Source organism: Sceloporus undulatus, chromosome 5 (genome assembly GCF_019175285.1).
Source record: "Sceloporus undulatus isolate JIND9_A2432 ecotype Alabama chromosome 5, SceUnd_v1.1, whole genome shotgun sequence".
Classification (NCBI taxonomy): domain Eukaryota; kingdom Metazoa; phylum Chordata; class Lepidosauria; order Squamata; family Phrynosomatidae; genus Sceloporus; species Sceloporus undulatus.
The window spans coordinates 83,170,286-83,184,594 of record NC_056526.1 but is presented as its reverse complement, the minus strand read 5'-3'; the positions used below and the strand labels follow the sequence as shown (position 1 = coordinate 83,184,594).

Genomic DNA, 14,309 nt, shown 5'->3' with positions numbered 1-14,309 from the left:
TAGTCTGTGCTTGCCTAAGCACTAGCACATAATGATCTTCAGTGTCTTCTCCTTAATTTGTGGCTTGCCATCTGAGAGAACTGGTGATACTATCCAGTGTTGCTGAAACCTCTTAATCACTCAGTGCTGAAGCTCTTACTGAAATATGCCCAAGTGCTTCACAATACATAACCTCCATAATATGAACTGATACGGTGTACACCAACATATTTCTTGCTTGCTTATTAGAATTTCAGTAAGCATACAAATAAAGCTTGAAAGAGCAATGCAGTCTTTATGACACTGCCTTTTCACTTTGGCTGAGGATTGTGTTGCCTTATATCTTCACAGAAACTAAAAAGATGTCAGACATCAGATGGTGTAGTGATCTGTTTCCTATTGTCATGGATTTGTAGACCAAACAACTGCAATATTTGTTTCTCCGGGGGGGGGGGGGGTATGTGTGCATTTAAATTTTTGCTACAGAATTAATTAACATCAAATAAATCAACTGTACGTTATATGAGAGTCAATGTGGTGTGGTAGTCTGAATGCTCAAACCCACTGGGTGACCTTAGACAAGTCATACACTCTTAGCCTCAGAGGAAGGCAGAAGCTCTGAACAAATTCTGCCAAGAAAATCCTGTGATAGGTTCGTCTTCAGATTGCCATAAGTCAGAAAATTATTTGAAAGCACACCATAACAAGAACTACAACAACTCACTTGCCCCATTTATTCTTTATGAACCTAGGAGATGAATTACCTGTGAACGTTACCTTTCCTCTACTATCCCCCATTCTCATGTGGATTGTGTGGACTGAAATTTATGGATTGTAACAGTTGTGTGGATTGAAATTTGGAGTGAATAACATACAGTGGGCTCTTGCTATCCGTGGGTTTACAATCTGCAGATTTGAGGTTCTGCAGACAGCAAGCCCTGTTCTTAATGGAGGTGTGTGCACTGCCATAGGGGACAATGAGACTTGAGGTCAGGGGGCGGGGGGGGGGGGGGGTCTGGACTCTGGCAGTACAAAAGATGAGTACCACAGGGAAAGTATTGTTTCTTGCCACTGCTGTGAAGGAATAATTGAACGTGTGTAAAAAGAACATTTTGTTTTCCTTAATTTTTGTCTTTTGCATCTCTTTAAGGGCCTGTTCTAAGGGACAGACTTCTTCTCTACTCCTAATTTCTGAACTTGGGAGGGAGGAAGGGTTACTGAGGGACAGTAGCCACTGATTTATAATGCACAAGCTTACAGATAAGACTGAATTGTTTAAAGTAGCAGTTCTTAACCTGTGGTCCACAGACCCAAGAGGGCTTGGCCATCCTCCCAGCCTCTTTATCCAACTGACCACCCTCCCTGCCTCTTTCTTCTGCAGCTGGAGCACATGTGGAGATGCTGGGTGCAACAGAAGGAAGGAGCCTGGTAGGGTGGCCTAGGTGAGCAGCAGGGAGCAGAGCCTCCTCCTTCCCTCCTCTCCTGGGCACCACTAGCACCATGTTCCCCAAGGTTCTCTCACGCCCTTCCCTGCCTGTCCTCCATGCTTCATTTTCCTGTAGTTGGGCTGCATGTGGAGGCACCAGGCACACAGAGGGAAAGAGGGTGGCCTAGGAGAGCTGTGAGGAGCTGAATTCTTTCCCTCCCTTCTTCTGCTAGGCAACATTTCCATGCTCCCTAGGAGGGTTCACTCATTGTCCCTGCTTTCTCCTGCACTTGGAGCACATGTAGCTCAAGAGGCAACCACAGCCATTGTTGTTGTTGTGTGTCTTCAAGTAATTTCTAACTTATGGTGATCCTATCATGGGGTTGTCTTGACAATATTTGTACAGAGGAGTTTTTCCCTTGCCTTCCTCTGAGGCTGAGAAAATATGACTTGTTCAAGGCCACCCAGGGGGTTTCCATGGCTGAGCAGGGATTTGAAACCCTGGTCTCCCAGTTTCCTAGTCCAACATTGAAACCAATATATCATGCTGGCTCTTGTTAATGGGATTCATTCTTGTGGTGTAATGGTCTGAACATTGGACTATGTCTCTGGAGAGCAGATTTTGAATCCTGCTAGGTGATCTTGGGCAAGTCACAGTCTCTCAGCCCTAGAAAATGGCAATAGCAAACTCCCTCTGAAGAAACTTTCCAAGAAAACCCTGTAATAGGATCGCCTTAGGGTCGTCATAAGTTGGAAACGAAGGCACACAACAACAAATATGAAATAGCCTTTCTGACTTAATTGTGTTTTGCTGCTGTTGTATTGGCATATATTGTTCCCAACTTATTGGCAATATATGTTCAGAGGAGGTTTGCCATTGCTTTTTTCCTGAGGCTGAGAGCATATGACTTGTCCAGAGTCACCCAGTGGGGAACTGAACCCTGATCTCCAGAGTCATAGTCTATCTCTCAAACCACTACGCCACATGGCTGTGGACCAAATTAAATGTTTACCTATTAATTAAGCAGATGCTTCCTAGTTTGGCAGGAAGACAGGAACAGGAAGCAATGACCTCTTTTAGGAGTCTGCAAAGGATGGAATAAAACCTTTCCCTCAGCCCTGTTAGTAACATATCCCCCCACCCCAACACATTTTATCTCCACATAACAACTATCTGGAGATGTCTCCCCCCAGTCCAGCTCCAGTACTGAAAACATCAAGAAACAAACAAACATCTTGAAGTAGTGGAAAATGAGGAGATAAGGCAGGGGGACTTCACTCCCATCAACCACATGCACCTTTTAGTATTAGAAGTACACCATAACCAGACAACCAAACTTGTGAACATGCATGTATTTAATAAATACACACAGGCATCCAGCTTGGCCTTATTTCTACTTCTTAGAAATACTGAAACAACTAAAGCCTCCAAACTCTAAGCCTACCAATCTAATCACTATTTACTGAAACACTCTCTCATATCAGCATTATGTAATTAGCATACCTTACTATTTAACAAATATATTGCTGAATCTTCTGCCTTAAACAAGGACAACATGAACATGTAATTAAAACTTAGCACTGTCTCTCCCATTTAGTGATGAGTGTAATAACCGGAGATAACTGTGCTTAAATGTAAGACTCATTATAGCCACTTTTCAAGACAGAGCTGCCACGTGAGGACTACATGAAGACAACTCTGTGGCATTGGGTCAAGGCAGCACACTTGCCACCTGGGCAGTCTTCTATAGTATGTTGTGCTTCCATCCTGCTGCCAGGAATGTTCAGTGATAACATTTTTAAAAAACATGCTGGTAGGAGTTTGTTTACATGACAACCTTACTGTGGACTGCAGCCTTCAGCTGGTATTTCCTCCATGAGAAAAGTAATTTTTGCTGGCATAGAGAAAGCTCAACAAAATATCCCTTGCCTTCTTGGTAAGGTATCATCTACCACCACAATGAAGAGGTGGAAACAACCCAAAGTGACATCCATTTGAACTCCTACCACTACAGGAATCCACAGCCAAAGCTACTCCAGGGGACTGCTATGTAACTTCTGCGTAAAAGCCTCCAGCAAAGCAGAGCCTAGCCTAGGGATTTGATGGGAGTCATATATTAACGTATTGGAATTTTCTGAGAGATCCATATGACATACGCCCTGTTCTGGTCTATTTCTGGTGAATTTCCAAAGCGAGCCATGACTTTTGAAACCCAGGGCAGGAACTGGGTTTTTCTGGAGATTCAGATACAGGTAGGGGTTAATTCACATGTCTGGGTTCATCATCCCAGTTCCTCCTGGTCAGTCCTACTGAGAGTTCTAGTGACTCACCAAACTACAATGCCAGGATTCCACAAGATGCAATATGTGGCACTTAAAGTGGAATCAGAGCTGTAACTATGTAGTGCAAAGGGCCATGTGTGTTGTGTGTGTTCAGTATCAGCTCATTCATCACCTCAAATCTGTCTGCTACTCCAGAGAAAGAACTGGTGGCCAAAATTCCCACCAGACACGAAACACTTTTGCAGGTGCAACCCCCAGGTTTAACTCTTCTCGCTTCTCTCATAAAAGCAGGAGAAGTAACACTAGGCAACCAAATGTTAACAGTACAGGAAACCTTTGGTGTTCTAGATGCAGTTGTCATTGCTGCTGACCACTGGTCATGTTGTTTGGGGTTGATGGGATCTGGAGGGCCAGAAGTTCTCCACCTCTGCATTACAATGTCATGATGTGATTTCACGAGAAGGGGACAAGAGAACTTTACTGGCATTCTCTGCTTTTGCTGTCTCTCCAATTGTTATTCTGTTCTCTCCTTCTATTTTACAAGGTTTCCATTTTCACTTCCCTATCATTACTGATACAATTTTAAAAAATATCTAAAGACCCTTCTTGTTTACACACTGGGGCTATCATTCAAGTTTTTTGGCTACTCCTTTCATGCATATATTAATTAGGGAGCCTCTCTTCCTAGATCTAGTGGTTCCCAGTTAAGAACTAAATATTTTAAATGTTCAAGAACTATTTGTTTATGCAGTTGCTTGTTTCTATTTTGCCTTTTTCCCAGTTTGGGACTCAAGGGCTTACAATAGGTAAAACAAACATAGTTAAACATTAATGACATACAAAAGTTAAAAAGCAATTGGGCTATCATAAAATTACAACCAGTTAAAATAAACTAAAAATGACTACAACAAGTGAAAGTCCAGCACATTATATAAGGCCCGTTTCCCCTGAAAAATCAATTCTCAAAGGCTTGCCAGAATAAAAAGCTACTTATCTGCTTGTGGAAAAGTAGTAAGGGGGGTGCCAATCTCAACTCTCTGGGAGACCCAGAGTCAGGGTGCAGCCACCAAAAAGGCTGTCTTGTGTGTTTCCAGCAAATGTACACTGGGCTCTTGGTATCTCCTGGGGTTTGATTGCAGGACCCCACACAGATATCAAAACCCACAGATGCTCAGGTCCCATTATGCAAAATGGCAGAGTAGAACAGTGTCACTTATATAAAATGGCAAAACCAAAGTTTAATTTTTGATTATTATTTTTTTCTAAAATCCCATCCACGGGTGGTTGAATCTGTGGGTGCAGAATCTGTGGATATGGATGGCCAACTATACCTCTGAGGGTAGTGGGATAGAGAGCAGGGCCTTCCCAGAAGATCTCAAAACACGAGAAGGTTTCTATGGCAGTGTTATTGTGGCTGAGTGCCTTCAAGTTACTTCCAATTTATGACGGAGAGTATGGTCCTTGGGCTTGAACCATGCAGGGTCCTACGGAACATTATCAGAACTTTGAATTCATCCCAGAAATGGACAAGCAGCAGCTACTAAAGCTGCTGCAACAAAGGAGTTGTGTGCTCCCTGCAGCCAGCCCCAGCAAACAAATAAACAAAGTTGCTCAGAGCTTGTGCTTTTTATCATCACCTACTAAGTTGTAGTTCATCTGTTTTTTACAATTATAAGTAATCTGTACAACATAAATAGTAAACTCTATTCACTTTGGGTGACACAAAAGCAACTAATCCAACCAAACAATTCTTTAATTTATATGGGATACAATAGAGGTTTTTCCTCACATCAAATAAATAAATAAATATGGCTTTTGCAGACATAAGTATATACAGTACTATTAAAACAACTGTGGTGATCCTTTTGACTTTCCAAACATATAAATATATGTAAGTATTGATGTATTGCTTTGAAACTAGAGGTATAGCAGCTTACATGCCAAATGGCAGATGTGCCAGTGAGTCCAAGAACTGAAATAAAAGTTGATAGTCAATTAAAGTTGTGGAACTAATGTGCCACTTGTACCACACAAATTTATATTGAGATTCATTTGTGAATCAACAGAGTGGTCCCCAGCCTTTTTCTACAATACACAGAAGTAGGTAATTAAAAAAAAATCTGCTGACTATCTCAGTACAATCCAAAAGTACAGATGTTGCAGAATCTGGTAAACTAAAGGCAATCAGAAATAACAGATCCTACTAATACCCCCAGTTCAGTCCAAAATAGAACCTACATATAAATGGTAACATTTTCTAATAAAGAAGAGGATAAAAATCTTTCTTATGACTTATTGTTTTGCTGTTGCAGTCATTTTCGACATATGGCGACCCTAAGGCAAATCTATCACGTTTTTGTTTCTTGGCAAGGTTTGTTCAGAGGAGCTTTGCCTTTGGCTTCCTCTCAGGCGGAGTGCACGCACTCGGCCAACATCACCTGTGGGTTTCCATGGCCAGATCCACCCTATGAAGGTTTAGGGAGAGTTGAATACAACTCATAAAAATCATCACACAGAATCTCACTACTAGCATATTTAAAAATACTTTAGGGCTATTGTCTCTAGACATACAGAAAAGTACACTGGAAAGTGATAATTGCTTCAGGAATGCCCTGAGTGTCATGCAAAAATTGCCAAAACATTTAAAACCTAATACACACTACCAATTCTCAGAAATAGGAAATAACTCCATGTCCGGGCAGTGGAATTTCAACATATAGGCTGGGCTGGGACATGCTTCTTACTGGCTTATACACTACCCACTTGATATATTGTTTTAATCGCGCTATCAAACAGAGTACAACCTCTGGTTCAAATTGTTTAATCAGAAGCTCCCAAAGATTCCTTATAAAATCTGGTCTCTTACACTATATTTTAAAAATTCAGTAACTTCCTAGCTTATTTAAGATGATCCAAATAGCCTTCTCTTATTTCTTTTACATAAAAAAAGAATCTTATAAATTTGTGTTGAATACAATACTAGCCTCAAAGCAGCACCTATTAGAAGTCCTTAAGGTACTTAACTGTCATAAGATCATCAGGTAAATTTTCCTGCTTTCTTATCAGATAAGTAAACAGGCTTTTCTAGCATATAAATGTTCACACTTCCTTTTTTTCCATTATAAAGGTACAATCCCAAAGCTAGTGAAGATAAATGGAAAATCTGACTGATTTTAAATGTGGGGCCATAAGCATACATACAAAATCTATCAAAGCTGAACAAATAGCGACAAATAAGATGTTTTCAATATTTAATTACTGAAGTGGCAGATGCCAGCTCCTCTTTTAACCTTACATACCAAAGTTGTTGGGTTTTTTAATTAGAGTAATCAAAGGAAACCCTTAATTCCAAGAAGGGTTACCGCTATACCATTAATACATACAGGAACAAGCCATGCTTCAAGTTTAAGAAATATCATGAACTTAACAACAATTCACAAGAACCTAGTTAGATTCTCCCATTCCCACTCCTTCTGACATTTCCCTGAAAAGCATTTGGTGAGCAGAGAATCTTTAAAATCTTCTTCACCATCTGCCACTATATTTCAATAGCCATGTATGCTTACATGACAACAGAAATGTGTTCAGAGACAGGAAGGCAAGATGCTGATTTCAGCCCCCATACACAAGGGGTGGGCAACTCCATGAGGGCTGGAGGCCAATTTTTCACCCCAGACTCCCCCATAGGCTGTACCCTCCATGCATGCCAAAACATGTGCCTTTACCTCCCTTTCCACTCTAAAGGTATCACTTCCTGTCATCATTTTAGGGTCTGGTGGAGTTGGGGTAGGTTTTGAGTTTTGTGCATGTTGCACATGCATGTTTCCATACATTGGCGTGGGGACAAAAATTGGGATATTTGCAGGGTGCTGAGGGTCACAAAAGTGGGATGCTGGGGCTGCATACAGACCACAGACCACACTGTCTACATCCCAGCCATATAACAATATTTGCTGTGGTTCAACTTTCTTATTAAAAAAGAAACTGGTGGTTTAATTTGTTTTGATGGAATTCACCCATTTGTTGCTATACAACACAATTGCTCTATTTCATGCACTCATTTCAAGTCTGCCAGACATCCTGCACATGCTTTGGGGGGTGAGGGAACATGGATTACCCAATAGAAATGGCCACAGGAGAGTTTAGTTAAGCCTATCTATTTATCTGAGAGGCTAATTTGTTTTGCTCAAAGTTAACCATCTAAGACAGAAACACCTTTAAGGATCAACATGTCCTGGATATTTCTTTGCGAAGTTGTAGCGCTACCATTTTACCCCACTGCTGAATGGAAATTTCATTCATTCAAAGAAGTCTTGTCTTCTACTGCCCCTCATCTCATCCAATGCCCCACTGTGCAACACCCACCTTCAATGGATCCAGACATAATACAAATAGCAGCAGGCAGGTCTGGGATTTTATACACATTTTTTTTAATAAGTAGCAGCACAGCAGTTTTACGTTTAGTATTTCTGCATCTAATATCTGGATTCTATTCTTTGATATAATGTCAAAATATATATACCATGTCAACCACCCACCCACCCCCTGAGCAAGTCACCTGTCTGCCCCGCAAATATAGACTATCCTGCTTTGTCTTTTATTATATTCGTTCTTATTTACTGTAGTTCCTTGACTGGAATTTTTTAATTGGGTTGGGGGGAACTTGTTTTAATGGTAACTGATATTTTACTATATTGCATTGTATGGTTTTTAAGATGTTGTAACCCACCTTGATTCCTTGAGAAAAGGCGGGCTATTAATAAATCATTTTATCATCATCATCATCATCTGCTCTATCTTAAAGGAGCAAATGAAATAGTATTGTCCAAGAAAAGGGAAATGTAGATCATTAACATTAATGCCAAGTCCATGCCATAACAACCCAGTTACATACTATGAACTAGACATTTAAAGTTTCCCCACTTTACCTGGAGTAAACTTTACTCCAAAAAGACAAACTAGATCAAATCATCAAGAAGGACTTCAGTTACTGGTTCAAGATCAAGTCCCCCTAACCATGTACAACATGCCCATCATGTGAATTTTATGGACTTGATCACAAGAGAGAAAATGGGGGGGGGGGGACAAAGGGGGGTTAAACGGACATTATCCCATGAAAATAGTGCAATTGTGTTGAAGATTTTCACACTCATCACAATTAAACAGGACTTACCCTGGCAATGACCAATGCATCATAAGGATTTCTCCGTGAATTATTTGTTGCTGCTTATTACCTGGTTATTGCTGGGATAAGTCCTGTTTAATCGTGACATAGTGTGAAAATATTCAACACAATTGTGCAATTTTCAGGGATAATGTCTGTTTAAACCCCCACTTTTCCCTGTGTGATAAAGTCATATGAAAGTACTGCTGATGACAAAACAATATAAAACCTGGCTCAAACAAGTTAAGTGTAGCATAACAATTATGGTCCTAACCAGATGGGCCAAAAAGTGCAGCTTCCAGCTGCTTCAGGGCATGGCATGCAGATGATGCATGTTCCTGCCACGGCTGGAAGCAGTCCGAGGACACCTAATGTGGCCCAAAACCACCAGCAAAAGGAACAGTAAAAGTCCACTTCTTGCCAGTGGCCCATTTGGGATCACAGCAGCGGCCTACTTCCAGAGCAGGCTGTCCAGTCACTACAGTCCCCAGCCAACTGCAGACTGATTGCAGCTAGACAGGCCAGAGGATGCTCCAAACCACCCATCTGTGCCGCCCCTAAGATACTAAGCCAGAATACCCTACTCAGCAACTAACCAAGTAGCCTTCAGCAAATCAACCTACATTTTTTCCATCTATAATCAAATGGGAATCATCCAGCCCTCCTGATGCCACTCCCAGTATCCCTCACCATTGGCTATGCTGGCTCCAGTCACTGGCAATTGCAATCCATCTGGAGGGCCACATGACTCTTACCTCTCACCTACAATACAGGAATGAGACTAACCATGGTGGAAACGATTGCAAATGTAACACATGTGAAGCACACTGAAAATTTGGAAGTGCTAAATAAAGCCTACAAATAATTATTTTTGCACAGATTATGAGAGTAATCTTTGCACATTTTAAAAAGTTTATTTGTGCAAATGTTTAGCTTATTTGAAAAAATATTTGGGGGAAAAACAGTGTTCTGTGCAAAAAAAATTTCTATGCTAACATTTGTTTCTGCACATTCGTTTTGTGCAAAGTTTTTTTTGAGAGAAAAAATTGTTTTTTGGGTTTTTTTGCAAAGAAGTTCAAAAATGTGCAAAGACACACAAAAACCTACATGGTATTTAACCTTTTTCCCCTCTTCAGTGACAAGAAAATTTCCAAGTACTCTTTACATCATTAAATCAGAGACAAAAGTTCAGTTTCCACTGGAAGCAAGGTATGTGGGGATGGGGGCAGTGAGGCACAACTTGTTTACAAGGCTATTAAAGCTTTCAGGAGTAAACTTACAATTTTAGGGAAGGCAAACATTGTGTATAGCTTGTTTTTAACTGAACATAGGCCCCATACAGACTGCCAAAATAAAGCTGCTTCAGGTCACTTTGGAGGTATGCTGCTTAAATGACATACACATCTTAAGAGGCCAGAACCTGCGCCAAAGCTGCGCTCCAGTCCTTAGGACTGGATCGTGGCTTTGCCGCGGCTTCCAGACTTTTAGGACGCATGCATCATTTAAACAGCATACCTCCAAAGTGACCCGAAGCAGCTTTATTTTGGCCTGTCTGTATGGGGCCATAGAAATACTTAGTTTTTATCACCATAGCAAATCTATGGGGAGGCAGCAGTGCCCAATTCCAGGGAGAGAATGTGGCCCCTGGACCTGAATCAGCTGTCCGCTCGTTGTATACCATACCAGATGGGCCCTATCCATCTTTTACTAAGCAAGACCCCTGAGCTCTAAGACTGGCAAACACAGGAGTACAACAATATTGGCACACATAGGGAAAAGGCTTGCAAAGACTTCTTCTGATATGAGCACTTGTTCCCCCATTTTGAAAAACAGCAGTGTAATCCTATACTTATAGTGTAAGTCCCACTCTGCTCATTGAGAATCTACTTACTCATATAATGTGTACTGGATTATTATTTAAGAATTGTAACCTTGGTTAGCATTCTATCAGACCAGCATTTCTCAGCTGCTTACCACCAGCTATATGAGAATCCCAATAAGCAAAGCCAACATCACAGATCGACAAGAATGGATGTGAAGTGTTCTGTGTATATATGTGCTTTTCCTGGCCTGTCAACTTATGAAGACCTCATGAAAATTCATAGGTTATTCTTAGACAAGGAATACTCAGAAGTGGTTTTGCCAGTTCCTTCCCCTGAAATATAGCCTACAGCACCTGATATTCACTGGCAGTCTCCCATTCAAGTACTAACCAGAGTTGACCCTGCTTAAACTTTCAAGATCAGATAGGATCTGGTGCCTTTAGGGTATTTAGGCCAATCTATCCCTGCAAAATGCACCTGTATAAATGATAAGCAATGATTTTGGATCCAGACATCAAAAGAAGGTTTCTGCTACCATTCTGCAATCTGGAGGCCTGACCCCATAAACTGATTTTACTATAAACTGCTAGACAAGCTGCAACACTACTAAGCAAAGCTTCCTTCCCTAACCCATAGGACAGTGTGTACACATTCTTCTGCTACCATAATGTTACTGTCAGAGACTTAATGCTACATAACTACAGAATGTTACAAGTACAAACAGCAGCCCCCGTGTGAAAACCTCAAATATCAAACAAAAATTCCTAATATGGCCCAATCAAGTGAGAATAATCAGTATCCTCTAGTGGTCTGAGTGTTGACTGGGATTCTAGGACACCAGGATTCAAATTCTCACTCAACCAAGGAAAGCCGTCACACTCTCTCAGCCTCGGCAAAAGGTTATGGCAAACCTCCTCTAAACAAATTTTGCCAAGAAACCGCTACAACAATGTCACCATAGGTCAGACTCTACTTTGAGGCACATAACAAACTACAAAATAAAATGAAGTCACTGTACAAATCATTCAAGAGCTCCATCTCAAAGTGTGCTACATTAGCAGGTAAAAGCTTACTATGGGCAACAACGCAGTAATGCCAAAAAACATTATTCTGCTGTCTAAGAATAAGTGTTTTATGATTGTGCCAACAACAACTTTGTCAGTCAAACACATTTCACCAGCTGGGTTCATTTTTTACACTAAGACAAGGTTTATGTTTGGCATAATATGTTGTTATGGCTGAGAATTGTCCAACAGAGGACCAGTTTGTTTCCCTGCTTCTCATTTGTTTCTTTCCCACCACTTTTGTTTCAGAGCTAGGGAATCAAGCAACAGTTCTTGTTTTAGATGTAACCACAGGCCAAGCCAGAGTTTATAAACCAACAACAAACCACGACCTCTAATCAAGGTTTGCAACTCACTACCAAACTATGATTTGCATGCAGGGAAAGATTTGGACACATAGCCTGGTTTACTGTTATGTGCAAAGCTGGTTACTGTCTTCTGAAACTAGAAAAGTTTCCTCCTTTCTTAGAAACAGCTACACAGGGCTGGACTGACTGCACAAGCAGCAACATTTTTAGGGGAGCCACGACAGCAGGAAGTGATCTAAGGCCTTCTCCCATAGAAAATGAAACCCCTGGAGCATGCCTCTCAGATCACTAGGGCTGCATCTGCACTGTATAAATAATCCAGGTGGACACTACTTTAACTGCCATGGCTCAATGCTATGGATTTCTGGGAATTATAGTTTTGTGAGACATTTAGCCTTCTCTGCCAGAGAGCTCTGGTGCCACAACAAATGACAAATCACAGAAGCCCATAGCATTGAACTACGACAGTTAAAGTGGTGTCAACCTGAATGAACCTGTTGGAGCACTTTAGGAAGCCAAGCGTTGTCAGACAGCCCTTCAGTTAGTGGGCAAAACAACTATTCTAAAATATTTAAGAATTCTCCATGTCATACAAAAGAATCAGTGCTACGGTTCTGTCAAGTTAATGTACAAGCTGACGAAGAATCTATTCATTTAGCCTTCCTATTTTTTAAACTCACAATTATGAAAACATTAGACTGATCATGAGGTTTAGTGCTGTCAACAATTCAAGACTGCACATATTCTTCCTCGAAGAATGTGCCGGGTCCACATAAAGATATTTATAACGAGATTCACCACTACTTTTTAAGTTTGGGCAACATTTTCTGTATTCATATCTCTACATTTAGTACAATCCAACCTCATCTAGTTATTTGATACAAGACATGAAGGTTTTGGCAAATTATCGTATATACTTGACTATAAGTTGACCTCTTGTATACGTTGAGGGCAGGTTTTGAAGCCAAAAGTATGGATTGAGATATGACCCATGGACAAGTCGACGTTAAAACTTAAAGGGCATGTAATGAAGAATGTAAAAGATGAAGCAAAGAAAAACAATGCCAAAGACATTACAAAATTCCAGCAAGCTTAACTGTTGTTCATGCTCACACTAAAGCTGGATGGAGAGGGGAGGTCAGTGCTTCCAAGACAGATTACATTCTTACCTTTCAACAGGGTATGGTTCTTTTTAAATAAGAATTAAAGTACAGTGGATATAAAGTACACTGACCTGTGGATAAGTCGACTCGTGTTTTTTCAGTCAATTTTTTGACTAAAATTTCTAGATTTACATATGAGTATATACAGTATCACCAATTTATTCTGGTAAAGTGCTATTGTAAACATTACATGTTTAGCTCAAATACATATCTGGTAAAAACAAATACTGTACTGTATAAATATGCTGGTCTTATGGCAGATACGTAGAGTGGCTATTACCTGTTCTCATTTTGTTTTTTAAAGGTAATCTGCATATTGACTTATAATATTGACTCATAATATTGTTAACTATTCAAAGACTACACTCAAAAAGGAAAAAGTAAATGACCTGATTACATTCCCACATTCCCAGGCCAGTTCAATTTAGAATATGAAGGAAATGAATTTCTTGAACATATACAGTGTAATTCTGTTTCGGTTGATTCAGAAGTAATTCGTACTACATTCGATGGGACTTGAGGCCATTTAAGCGCACAAAGAAGCACAATTCTAGCCAGTGTCTAGAGTGCAACATCCTATGAATTTACTTCTAAGTATAGGTTCTCAGGATTATGCTGACAGGTGCCATTTAAAGAGCTATCACCTTCCCATATTCCATTCCTACACATCCGCTGCTACGAAAGAACTGTAGAACTGTAAAAGCAAAACCCATAGTGGATGCTGCTACAACTCTTGGTTGCAGGGTGATGCCTGAACCTATGAGAGGAAGCCATGCTGCCACTTCCTATCTCACCCCCAATAATGGCCCTGACACCTATATTCCTCATCTTGGTGAACTACTGCTTCAACTCATTGGCTGAGAAAAACAAGCCATTAGCCTGAACTGTCAAGCTCCACTGCCATGGTATATTCCCACCCCCTAATAACAAAAAGCATTTAAGTTCATTAACACTAAGTGTGCACGAAAATCATGCTTGTACTATCATAAACCCACACAGCGCAAAATCTGACAGATACTAGCTGATTAGTCTACAAATCATATTACAAAACAAATCTGTCAATGTGAACTGCCTGCAGTTGTAAAGTTCCTTCTTTTAT

At 40.5% G+C, this 14,309-nt stretch overlaps 1 protein-coding gene across 3 annotated transcripts in view; it reads right to left on the bottom strand.

Moving 5' to 3' along the window:
- ATXN7L1 (ataxin 7 like 1) overlaps positions 1–14,309 on the bottom strand; it is a 102,649-nt gene that overhangs the window by 85,693 nt on the left and 2,647 nt on the right. The window lies entirely within an intron of this gene.